Source organism: Cydia pomonella, chromosome 10 (genome assembly GCF_033807575.1).
Source record: "Cydia pomonella isolate Wapato2018A chromosome 10, ilCydPomo1, whole genome shotgun sequence".
Classification (NCBI taxonomy): Eukaryota; Metazoa; Arthropoda; class Insecta; order Lepidoptera; family Tortricidae; genus Cydia; species Cydia pomonella.
In genome coordinates, this window is record NC_084712.1 from 5828174 (window position 1) to 5839667 (window position 11494).

An 11494-nucleotide genomic window follows, 5' to 3' on the forward strand; every position below is an offset into this window, starting at 1 on the left:
TCAATTTGATCTGGGTTTGTTATGAATATGATCGATCGGTGTTGAGTGACATTTCCTCAGATTTGTTCAGAAATGTCACTTTTAATACTATATATGTAGGTCTAATAAATCCTGATCAAACCAGAGGGCCTACCGCGAACCACGTTCGACGTGTTGTCTCTATGTCGCACTTGTAAATTCGTACATAAGCGTGACAGGGAGGCAACACGTCGAACGTGGTTCGCGGTACGCCCTCTGAGGGCCTACCGCGAACCACGTTCGTCGTGTTACCTCTCTGTCGCACTTGTAAATTTGTACGTAAGTGTGATAGGGAGGCAACACGTCGAACGTGGTTCGCGGTAGGCCTCCTGTTACTACAGTCTAAATACGCCTCCAGTGAGGCGCGCTTTAAGTAAGTGTATGATAAGACGCTATTAGGAAAATGGATTTTGTTTCTTTTATGTCTTCATTAGCGACACCTTTTGTTCTAAATTTGTGTTGTAAGTATCTCCTTTTAAAGTCAATTACATACTTCGAAATTGTAGTTTGATTATTAATAATTGAAATATAAATGTACGTACGCTATTAAAAGTTTTGGGTTAGCTAGTCCACTGCAGCTCGGCCGAATTTCACCTTCCCATACAAACGGAGTTTCGGTCTCATTCTAAAACTACGTGTTGGATTGTAATAAAACTTTGCACATATCATGACATGAGGTATATCTATTCCTGTAAGTACAGGTAACTAATTAGTTTATATTGCTTATTAAACAAACGAAATAGGGAAAAATAAGTTTTGTATGAAAAACTTAAATTCGCTATATTTTTTATCTATGGGATCTGAAGTCTGAACCAAGCATAAAATAAATAGCAACAAGCATAGATGTTAGTAAATAAATACCTTATCCTATTGTAAGTGCAAAGTTTCACAGCAATCTAGGTAGTCGTATGTACGTACTTAAGACTTACTTACAAGGCAAGAAATATGAACTATGCAGCTTGCTGGAAAATGTGGGCTTGGAAGAAATAATGAATTCATTCATAACGTGCATACAATTTTGCGGCTGGGTGTACAAATTAAACTTTAAATACATTATAATTTGTACAAACCTTCTTGGAGACCTTATGACATCCACAAATTACATAAAGAGCCAACATTCGATCGAAGCTATTAGAAAGGCATCAGAATCTGTCTACTCATAGATCATAGGCTAATGCCAAAACAATAAAGACAGATATTATCGGACCTCATACGATTACATTGTTTTAATTTTTGACGAGAGGCGCTTAGTCTATATCAGGGGGCACGGTAGTGCCCCCGCCAAACCGACGAGGTCGGAATTTTCACGGCAAAACATAAGACTGTCGCAATAAATCTAATATTTTTGGAACTTTAGTATCGTAGTAGTGTAATAGAAGAAAAATACGGCCCACCAAATAAGAAAAATATTTAATACAAAATCTTACGTGAAGTTTGTATGACATTATTTACCCGACTAAAGCAAAACCAACAGGAAGGGTTATGGGACACCCACCATGAACCAAACTAAAGGAGAAATCATGTCAATATTTTATAAAACTAACAAAACAAGATTTAATAAAAAATATTTTAGCTAACCTAGACCCAAAAAGCGGCACGGCCGTATCATCTTTTTCTCGAAACAGTTCAGGCCATTTTCGACCCTCCTATAACTTCGTTGTGGATAAAATTAGAAGAGTCAATCTATTTATTTAAAACAAAAGATTTTTTTTATATTGATATGGTCACTATAAATTGTTGTTACGTTTGCTAATTTACGTAGTTACGTAATAACTCAAGACAGGAGGTCCCTTAAGTAAGGACCGAATCAATAACCGACTTGGTATTACATGTAAGTATCTCACAACTTTTTACGGTAGAAGAACTGAGTTGCGAGACTTGTTTTTTTTACAAGTTATGTTTTTGATAGTATATAGTTTTATTTAGATGTTAGAATTATATAAGTTATTAAGAGTGGGGCGTACGCTTGTATTACTATCTTGTATGTCCTACCGTTCAAATAAATAAAAAAAGTTTGACCGGTTTGGCCTGGTGGGTAGTGACCCTGGTTCCGGGTTCAAATCCTGGTAAGGGCATTTATTCGTGTGATGAGCATGGATATTTGTTCCTGAGTCATGGGTGTTTTCTATGTATTTAAGTATTTATAAATATTTATATATTCTAATATCGTTGTCTAAGTACCCTCAACACAAGCCTTATTAAAATAAACTAATTTTTGAGCTTACTGTGGGGCTTAGTCAATTTGTGTAATAATGTTCTATAATTATTTATTTATAAAAAAAGTTGAGTGCTATCGCATGAGAAAAATTAAAAACGAAATTTTATATCATACAAAAAACTCCACTTCGTCACATTTTTTGGGGTCAAAAAACAAGACAATGAAAATAATTTTGACCCAGCCTCCTCTTACTTCGTCAGTATTTTCTGTATTACAATGATCTTTTTCATATGACAAACTTAATGAAATCGTCTCTTCAAGGGTCTCTGGGTTTAATTACAGCAATTTATACATTTCATGTGGGTATCCCTCGTGGGCAACTCGTTAAACTTGGCTTCGAGGGGCCGAGGGGGACCCTCGATAAAACTAGATAAAATGCAGGGAATTGCAAGAGATTTGGAAGGGTTTCTGTTGATGCTTTAAGTCGAGACGAAATGTAAGTATTATTTTGGTGAAAAATCAATAAGTGTTCAAGGTTTTGGCTGCACAGCGAGCTGCAAAAGTGCATACCCGTTTTATGAATGAAACCAGTTTATCCTTTGCAGCGGTGTGTACTTTATTTACATCGTTTTACAGTTACAGTAAGTACAGGTACTTAGGTAACAAAATATTACCCATTATCAACTTGTTATGCCTACCGCCTACCTACTAAACTAAACTATGTATTTAGGAACAAATGTTTGAAACCCTTTTTTCTAATTTAGACATTTTGTAAGAAATATAAATCGAATAACAAATGCATTCGTAAATATCTACAACTAAATAAAAAAGTAAAAAGTTAGGTAACATAACGATATCACCTTATCAACTTGTTATAATAATTGTTTTTATTTAGACAATTTGTAACGAAATAAAATCAAATAATAAATGCATTCGTAAATATATTTATAAAAAACAAATAAAATAAAATAAAAAGTAAATAAATAATGTAGGTTTACTTAATATAGCAAAATTGTCAAAAGTATACAAAGCAAAAAAATATTTTTTTTAAAGCAAAACAAGACAATAAAGTAGTGTTCGGGTTTCTTACAGAAGCAGATCGTCTCGTTGGACGACCCACTCGTTGCTTCTACCCATCGATCTATCCCATCGCAGCATCAGCATTCAAACATTATGTCTAAATACTGTTATGACGGGAATAAACTTTTTGTATTTATTCGAGATTCGAACGCGCGGACACCGTAGTGCACGCTCGTAGAGTTTGCAGCCGTAGCCATTGAACCAACGAGCCGCGTGCAGAGGAGTACGAAAATCTGTATCACTTCGCTAGAGCGTACGCAGCGCCGTCTATGTCACTGTTTCTGGTATTATTTACTACAAATATTTTAGTTTCAATATTTATTTTGTTTCAAAGTATAAACACTCGAAAAGGTGGAGTTATATAATTAAGTCATGTTCACACGACATCGCCACTTGATTTCCTGTCACACGCATTTTGCTAATTTGCTTACGTGCACGCGATGTCAATTACAAATTAAAATCTGTCCACCACTAAACAAACTTGAATTCGACACTGAACACCCTCCTTCCTTGAAAGTTTCTTACGCGCTAACTGAACATAATTTTCACAAGCTCGTATCACGCTTTGATCGCCGATCAAAATACAAACCTTATCAACATGTTACAAGGTTGTTTATGGAATGGCGGAGTCGAGTGTGATACGGACTTGAGGAATCGATAGTAATGTCGCAAGCCCCTATCAGATCGCGCGATAAACGTGAGACCCAAGGAAGTGAAACAAAATTTAATTCTCGAATGGACATTCGCGTCCGTTGGAGTTGACGGCTACTTTCCCTGCTCCATACTCGCAAGGAGTTCGACCCGTTCTGAAGCTAAAAGCGTAAGGTAAACGGTTTGTGAATTTTTGATGACTTTCTAATATAATGTTCTGACTGGCTCGGAGCATGGCAAGCTTGAAGAAAACAAGAGATTTTACTTTATTGGAGAAAATGAGAGATTTCACTTTAGTGAAGGATACCCGTTATGTAACTATCTGTAATTTTATCTCCTGCCATTCCGATAAAACAAGGCATGCAAATATGTCTGTGACAACGCCAAGAACTCCCTTTTTTAACAAATTTTATGTTAATTAGAAATACTATATGTAATTTCTGTATTTTGTATAACTTTAGTTGTTTTAATATAGACTAATGTATAAGTAATGAAATTGATTAATTCCATACTGAATGTCTGCATAAGTGCATACAAGACACTTTTAACTAATTTGAAAAACGATACTAAACATTTGTAGAGGTATTTCTCCTCATATGAATTACGTAGAACGCAGCACGTCTCACAATACGAAGATCAAATAATGTCAGTCTAGTCGAAAGCAATGTAACATTACTACGTATAATCTTTCATTAGTAAAGGACAACTTTACCGCCCCTACGCAATCCCACGTCCTTATTACAAAGCGTTAAGGCATATAATTCAATAGCACTAAAGTAACTTGAGGCAGTTATCGGTTCTGTAACAAGGTTATTTTCGAAGAAGCGAAGACCCTCGTTTCATCTCTAATTGCTTCTGAGAAATGAAATAAGAGAAGGCCGATTCCGTTTTAACAATTTGATAAGGTTATCTTATTTTGATATGACCTTGACCGTACCAATCAGAGTTAGCGGTTGATACTAATTGGTCCTCGCGCATTGCAAATAATTATTGCCTGCGGTGGCTTTCCATTATTATCACTTGTCACTATGCCCGTTACTTTCGCACTTACATACTTGTTAGAACGTGACAGGCATGGTAAATGATAGAGTACCGACCATCTTAACCCTACTGTACTCGTAGTTCTTGTCATCCACGATGACGCGCAGATTTGTCAAATCTAACCTTTAATAATATTACAATACGAGTCAAGGCACTTAACAAACTATAGCTAATTAACAATCGTTGATAGAAAACTCCAATCGAATGTAAAATAAAGTATGGAAATGATGGCGTGAATTTTCTTAGCATTTGTCATCTCGGTATTTTTTTTCTTTTGTCGGATTGGAATTTGTCGGATGTCCGATTAACATCTTGCCTAAGCCCGCAGGGGCCATCTCATAAGTCATTTCGATCGCACCTATTGTTGCGCGTGATGCTTGATGACATGACTCAAGATCGTGTCAAAACGAAATGAAAACCATATATAATTGCGGAATCAGAATCAGCCTCAAGTAAATGATATTAATTTGGAATTCTGTTGCGGCCGTTTTAATATCAATTTATGAATGATTCTGAAGTATGTTTGAACCTGCACTCGATGAATGGTTGGATTTGATTTATTACTTTTATTGAAGACATATTGATAATTAATCTGCGTACGACACTGAATAATTCTTTGGAATTCTTTTTAAGAGTTTTTTTTAAGATTATCATTATATTTGTCATATCATCATAATGGGGTTGGCAACTGTCAAAGGTTTGCATAGATGGCGCCATCATAGCTTGCCCCTGTCTCTAGTTTTGTTCTATGAGATTTGGCTTAAAGTACTGGAATCCAGGTCACAATATTCCAAAAAAAAAAAACAAGAATTTGACACAAGTCTAGGGATTGACAGGGCAAGCTATGATGGCGCCATCTGTTTAATACTTCGACCGGCCAACCCCATTACCTTGAAGTATCCTAGTTTTGCGGTTTGCAATATGACCTAGCCGTAATATATTTTCATGATAATTCAGATACTTGTGTCATCGCCAAATGCTTAAGAGCTTGGTTTTTGTAGTAAGAAGGACAATTTCCTTCTATTTTCCGACTTTTCCTTAACCGCTGTATTGAAAACAATGGGGGTCGATTTTTTAATTTTGAGCGCTTGATTTATGTGGCTCCCTTCAATGTATCACCACTGCTAGGCATTTAAATTCTACGACTAGAATTGAAAACGAGTGGTCAATCAGGTCAATACCACTAGATTCCCAATTTCTATACTCGTTTTCCAAAAATATTAATTAGACGATTTCCACAGATTTTTGAGTGACGAAATCGAGCGCTCGAAATTCAAAGTCGGCCGCCTGGTCTCAATTATGTAGAATTTGTAACAAATCTACCGTGAACCTTTTGTAAACATCAAATAATAATTAATAAAATGCTGGTTGTTTTCATAAAAAGCATACCTAATGAGCGGAAAAATTATGAAAGTTAAGTTTATTTTTTAAGGCTTGGCAGTAAATGGCGTGATAGTGTTGTCAGCCAGTATTAGGGGCAGTTTTGACAATAATCCTCACATGTAAACATTATACCGATTTTTAACTAATGTAGTCACGGAATGAGTAAGTAGGTTAAAATTTTCGTTGTTACACACTTTTGTTTAGCTTCACTGCGTATTTGATTCAAATCTTGTTATTTAACCTTGAACCACTCCCTGATATCTGGTCCAGTATCCAGTTGAAATTTAGAGTACTTCCGTAACTCCGATGACAATTCAAATAATATGTTAACCATAGCTGATCTGATGATGCAGGACACAAAACATCCACTTTAGGCCCATTAGAAAGGTATCGAAAAGTACTTCATACACATGCATATGAAAAGTGCAGTCAGAAATAAAAGTGTTTATCACTAAAGATTTTTTAACAGTAACTTGTTTTTGAACAAAGGTATGTAACAGAATAGAACTAGACGTTTCTGCTTGATACAAATTTAATCAACATATGTAAATATTTTTTTATACTTAAAACTTCGCCATAATAAGTATTTTATCAGTCACGTACTGCTATTTGAACCCGGAAAGACCTAAAGAGTAAAGAGTCACAGAGTAACATCACAAGGCTAATATGTACTCGTTTGTAGATAAAAATCCGTCTCTCGCTCGACGTTTGTTTTTAGCATGTGTCAAGATATGACCAGGAAAGCAAAATGTTTGCAATATTTCACCTTAAAGAAAAAAAAAATTATAAATATTAAATATATATATTTTTTATTTTTTTTTAAAGATAAAGATAGTTAATTTAGGATTATTACAATGCGCGAACGTCAAATAAAGCTACGCCGACTCTAACCTTACACCTCTGACACGAGAAGATTTAAATCCCTCCTAAATTGTAGGAGGGTATCCCAATATGGGACCGGCAAGAAACTTACAATTGCCTAGTTAGTTATCAAGTCTTCTCAGGGAAAGAAAAAGTTAGTTACAGTCAAGCTGAATAATTATTCATACAGCTACAGAAAGAACTAATTTGGAAAACGGTAGTGAATGAATGAGTGATTGTGACATAAGTGCACAAAATATAAGCTAAAATCTTGAAGATACTTTTCGGTCAATCTTACAGTTGGTTTATTAAGAACGCAAATTTTTATTAAGTCTAGGTGTCTCTGGTGCGGATATCGATAATACCAATTACTGTAGGTACTATATCAACATGAATAAAACAAACCTGCTCGAAAACTAAATAAAAAAAGAAAACATTAAACACACAATGCAAAATGATGAACATTAACCATGACACGTACGTTCCAAATTAGCGCCACTAGGTGGCGCCACGGTTGTGTTCCTCATTTATTCGCCGCGGGACAAATTAATGAATAAGGCCATTTACAAAATTGCTAATTACCTCACCGTTTAATGAACCGTCCGCCGGTTTAATTACATTTTTTATTCTTTACGCAGGAATTTGTGTTAAAAGGTTTTTTTTCAGGCTGGCATGCCTGTTCGAGTTGTTTTGGTGGTTTTTAGCGGAAAATAGTGGCTTTCCTCTAGAGAAAGTAGATTGCACGTGAATATGGATATATAAATTATTGTATAGTTTATAAACAAATGTAGGTAATTATAGTTTGACCTTTTTAAACAAGCAAGCAAGCAGAATCAGAAGACACAAGAGCGGTGTCTTGGATAACAAGAAGGGGCTGTGCATTTCATATTTTTAAATAATTAAACTACTTTTTACTTTACAGATCTTTGATTCTGACAGCCTTCATTCGTTGAACTTACCTGTAAAGGAAGAAAAACAAATTAAAATTATTTATTATACACGTTTAAATAGTAGAGAGATAGTGTTAACCAAGGGATGAAATGGAGTTACACACTTTTCATTTCAAATACGAGGAAAGTACAATACATCTGTATAAAAAAACATGACTAATTATAAACTTACATAGTACTTCTTAAGAGTCCTTACAATTGTCAATTTAGGTAAAAGTGTCATTATTTATGGAGAGTTAAATATCAGAATTGAAACTGTTCAATAAATCCACTAAAAACCAAATTAAAACGTACTTGGAATGTAAAATGCTCTAGTGCAGAAAAGTATCACTTTCTGCATACTGCACAGAACAACAATGACCAACTTTCAGAGCATGTGAATTGAAAAGCATTGTTGGCGACTGCGACCTCTTTTGTACTCCTATTTCAAATATTGATACTTCTAGTTTTGTGATTCCATGTCATGTGTCAGTCTGCCGTTGCCACTTATAGAATTGTGCCTAATATTTATTGTGATCATATTTATTAAAATAATTAATTTCTAATACGTGTTTTCATCATCTGTACCCCTAGTGTAAATAAATTCGATTTCGAAACGTGACGTACGCGTTTGCGTTTAGTCTCATTTTGTATTGGATTTAGAAAGAGCGCGCCAAGCGGGACGTTTTGTAAACTCAAAATCCTATACAAAATGACACTTAACGCAAACGCGTTCGTCACGTTATGATGTCGATTAAATTTACACTAGGGGTACAGATCTTACTTTATACAGTCCACAGTCCACCGCTAGTTATCAAGCATAATATACGTACCGAAATTATTTTATCTCGCATTGATGAAAATATTTCATACATCTTTTAGCAATGTCCAGATTTTAGTTAATAAATTTTATTACTGATATCCAATTAATTAATTGATTAGTTGCTAATAAAGCTTAATCACTTTGTGGCAAGCTATAAAAACCCGGTTTTCGTAGGTAACGAATTACACAGTTAAAATATTAGGAAATAATTCTCACAAAATCGTATTTAGAACAAGTTTACTTTGGATTTTCAGATTTATATCTAAAGCTTTAGGTTCTTTTTTACTATAACTATATAGGTTTGCATACATTTTCGTCAAAATGATATAGTATATGCTAAGTTTACGATAATTATTTATCGATCCCATTAATGTCATGTACTGAAATTTATGTATTTGTTTTATCTATTTTCACAGTTAATACACTTAGTCATGGTTTAAGAAGGCCACTAGACATTAATTACTGTTTAAAGTGTTTAATATACACTTTGATTGGATGGATCATGCTACTCTTAATGTCCATAGAATTACGAATACAAAACACAATTAACTGAAATGATCAAAACTTGATTGGAAATAAGATTCAATTTTTATTTGTTCTCGCTTTATTACTTTTGATGTTACTTTTTATAAACGTGTAATTCTAAAAGCGCTTTTACACTATCCGATCCAATGTCAGATGTCGGATAATCTTTGGAGGAAAATAGCTTCTAGAGATGGCATCAAGTCCTTTTATTCCTTTTTAACGCTTTATTTTAACAATATACATTTATTAGATGATGAGATTACACTTTTCTACATTTTACTTCTTTTGGTCGTATCGGATATTTAATATTATAGGGCATTATTACACAAATTGACTAAGTCCCTTTGTATCCACCGGTCTTTTTCATGTTTTTCCATTTAATCCAATCCATTTTCATATACTAAATGTTTATATCCAAACAACGTGTCGGATGTCTTTAAATGATGTTTAAGAGCTATAACAGTCATAAAAAGGTAGCATTTATACTAAATAGTGGTATAATAGCAAAGTTGTATCATTTACTCGACTACGTTTAATTCTGCTCCAATAAAGGCATATAAAATGTCATTACTCGACCAAATAGTCACATGAGCATCAGGTAGAGGTAAGTTATTCAGCAATATCTAAATCGCTGAATAAGATACTCATATATAACATGTTCTATAATTCGCGTTTATATTGTCACATAGCGCCATCTAGTGGTGTTAGCGTAACTTCGTTGTTTTTTTTATTTCTCTTAGTGTTATATTTTTTTTGAAATATGAAACATGATTTAATTTAATTAGTTTAGTTACAAATATAAATAGTTGTATTTCAGCATTTCTTTCTGGATATTGTGTCGTTAGGTAATGAAACCTAAATGTTTTAAAAGGTAGCACAATTGGACTGACAACACACAGTTCTGGCTGAAAAGAGCACTAAATTTGAAATGTAGGGAAAAAAAGAAGGAGAAGAAAAGACGGCATTGGTTTGTGTCAGAATACTGATTGTTACAAAAATTAAAATAGATATTTATAAAACTCAGCGTGGAAATTTATTGTCGCCATACGAGTATATAGTTCCGGAGATTCAGATTTTGGTTTCTGGGTAAGCAATTCTCACAAAGTGTTTTCATTGCAAAACAGCTTAATCCAAATTCGGAAGACTAAGTTATTTATTCTTTCCAGATTTTAATAGGTCGAGGCAAATGTTGCTTTCCTTTGCCAAGTTGCTGAGGAAAGAGGAGCGTGCCCTTGAGCGTGGCAGGCTGATGTAAGAGACGGGTCTTCTCTTCGTCCAGTTCGGGACGCCTTCACGGCCATTGTTACGAGTTCCAACCCAAATGCTATTTTTGACTGCAGCAGACTTTTTCTGTCGTCTGTCTTGTTCGTCAGGCGGAATGCAGAGGAGTTAATTCGGAGGAATAAACATCGTCTGTGGCAGCAGGTATGTGTTGGCCCTTTAAAAACCTTAGGAAATTCTTTGGAAACCCTTAGAAAACCCTTAGGTAGCCCTTGAGAAGCTCATAGTTTACTTGTAGAACAAGTTTTGTCATTGTCATAGATCGGTAACCTTTTGCTTTTGTCACATTTATAATGAATAATTTTAATATCATAATCAAGGTTTACTGAGGTCTGATGGACAGTGTTGCTTGCCAAATTTAATGCTTAGGTGTAACTTTTCATATAATAATTACCAGAATAAAATTTAATTAAACAACTAGTTTGTTGGTGATTTATCCTATAGTGTAAGAATACAGATATTAATGAACCAACAGCTCTACCGTTAGCAGTCTGAGCTAGAAGTTGAATTTTTAGGGTATGTAGGAGTTTTGAAAGAAGAAATAAAACGACTATCAAGTGAACTCTTGTGTTTTCTTTCCTTTAGTACATCCCTATGTATTATGTAACCAGCCGGGTACATTTCATAGATTTACAGGTTACATAATTGGCGCCCACAAGGAATCTGTATTTTAAAATTCAATTTCTAAGGATAAACCATCAATTTTAAGTATTAAAGTGGCAAACAAGACATTTTTCAAAGTAT

General features: G+C 34.4%; 1 protein-coding gene across 5 annotated transcripts in view; it reads right to left on the bottom strand.

Annotated features, from left to right (window-relative positions):
- Positions 1 to 11494, bottom strand: part of LOC133521915 (caskin-2) — a 439796-nt gene that overhangs the window by 18274 nt on the left and 410028 nt on the right. The gene's annotated exons all lie outside the window — the stretch shown is intronic.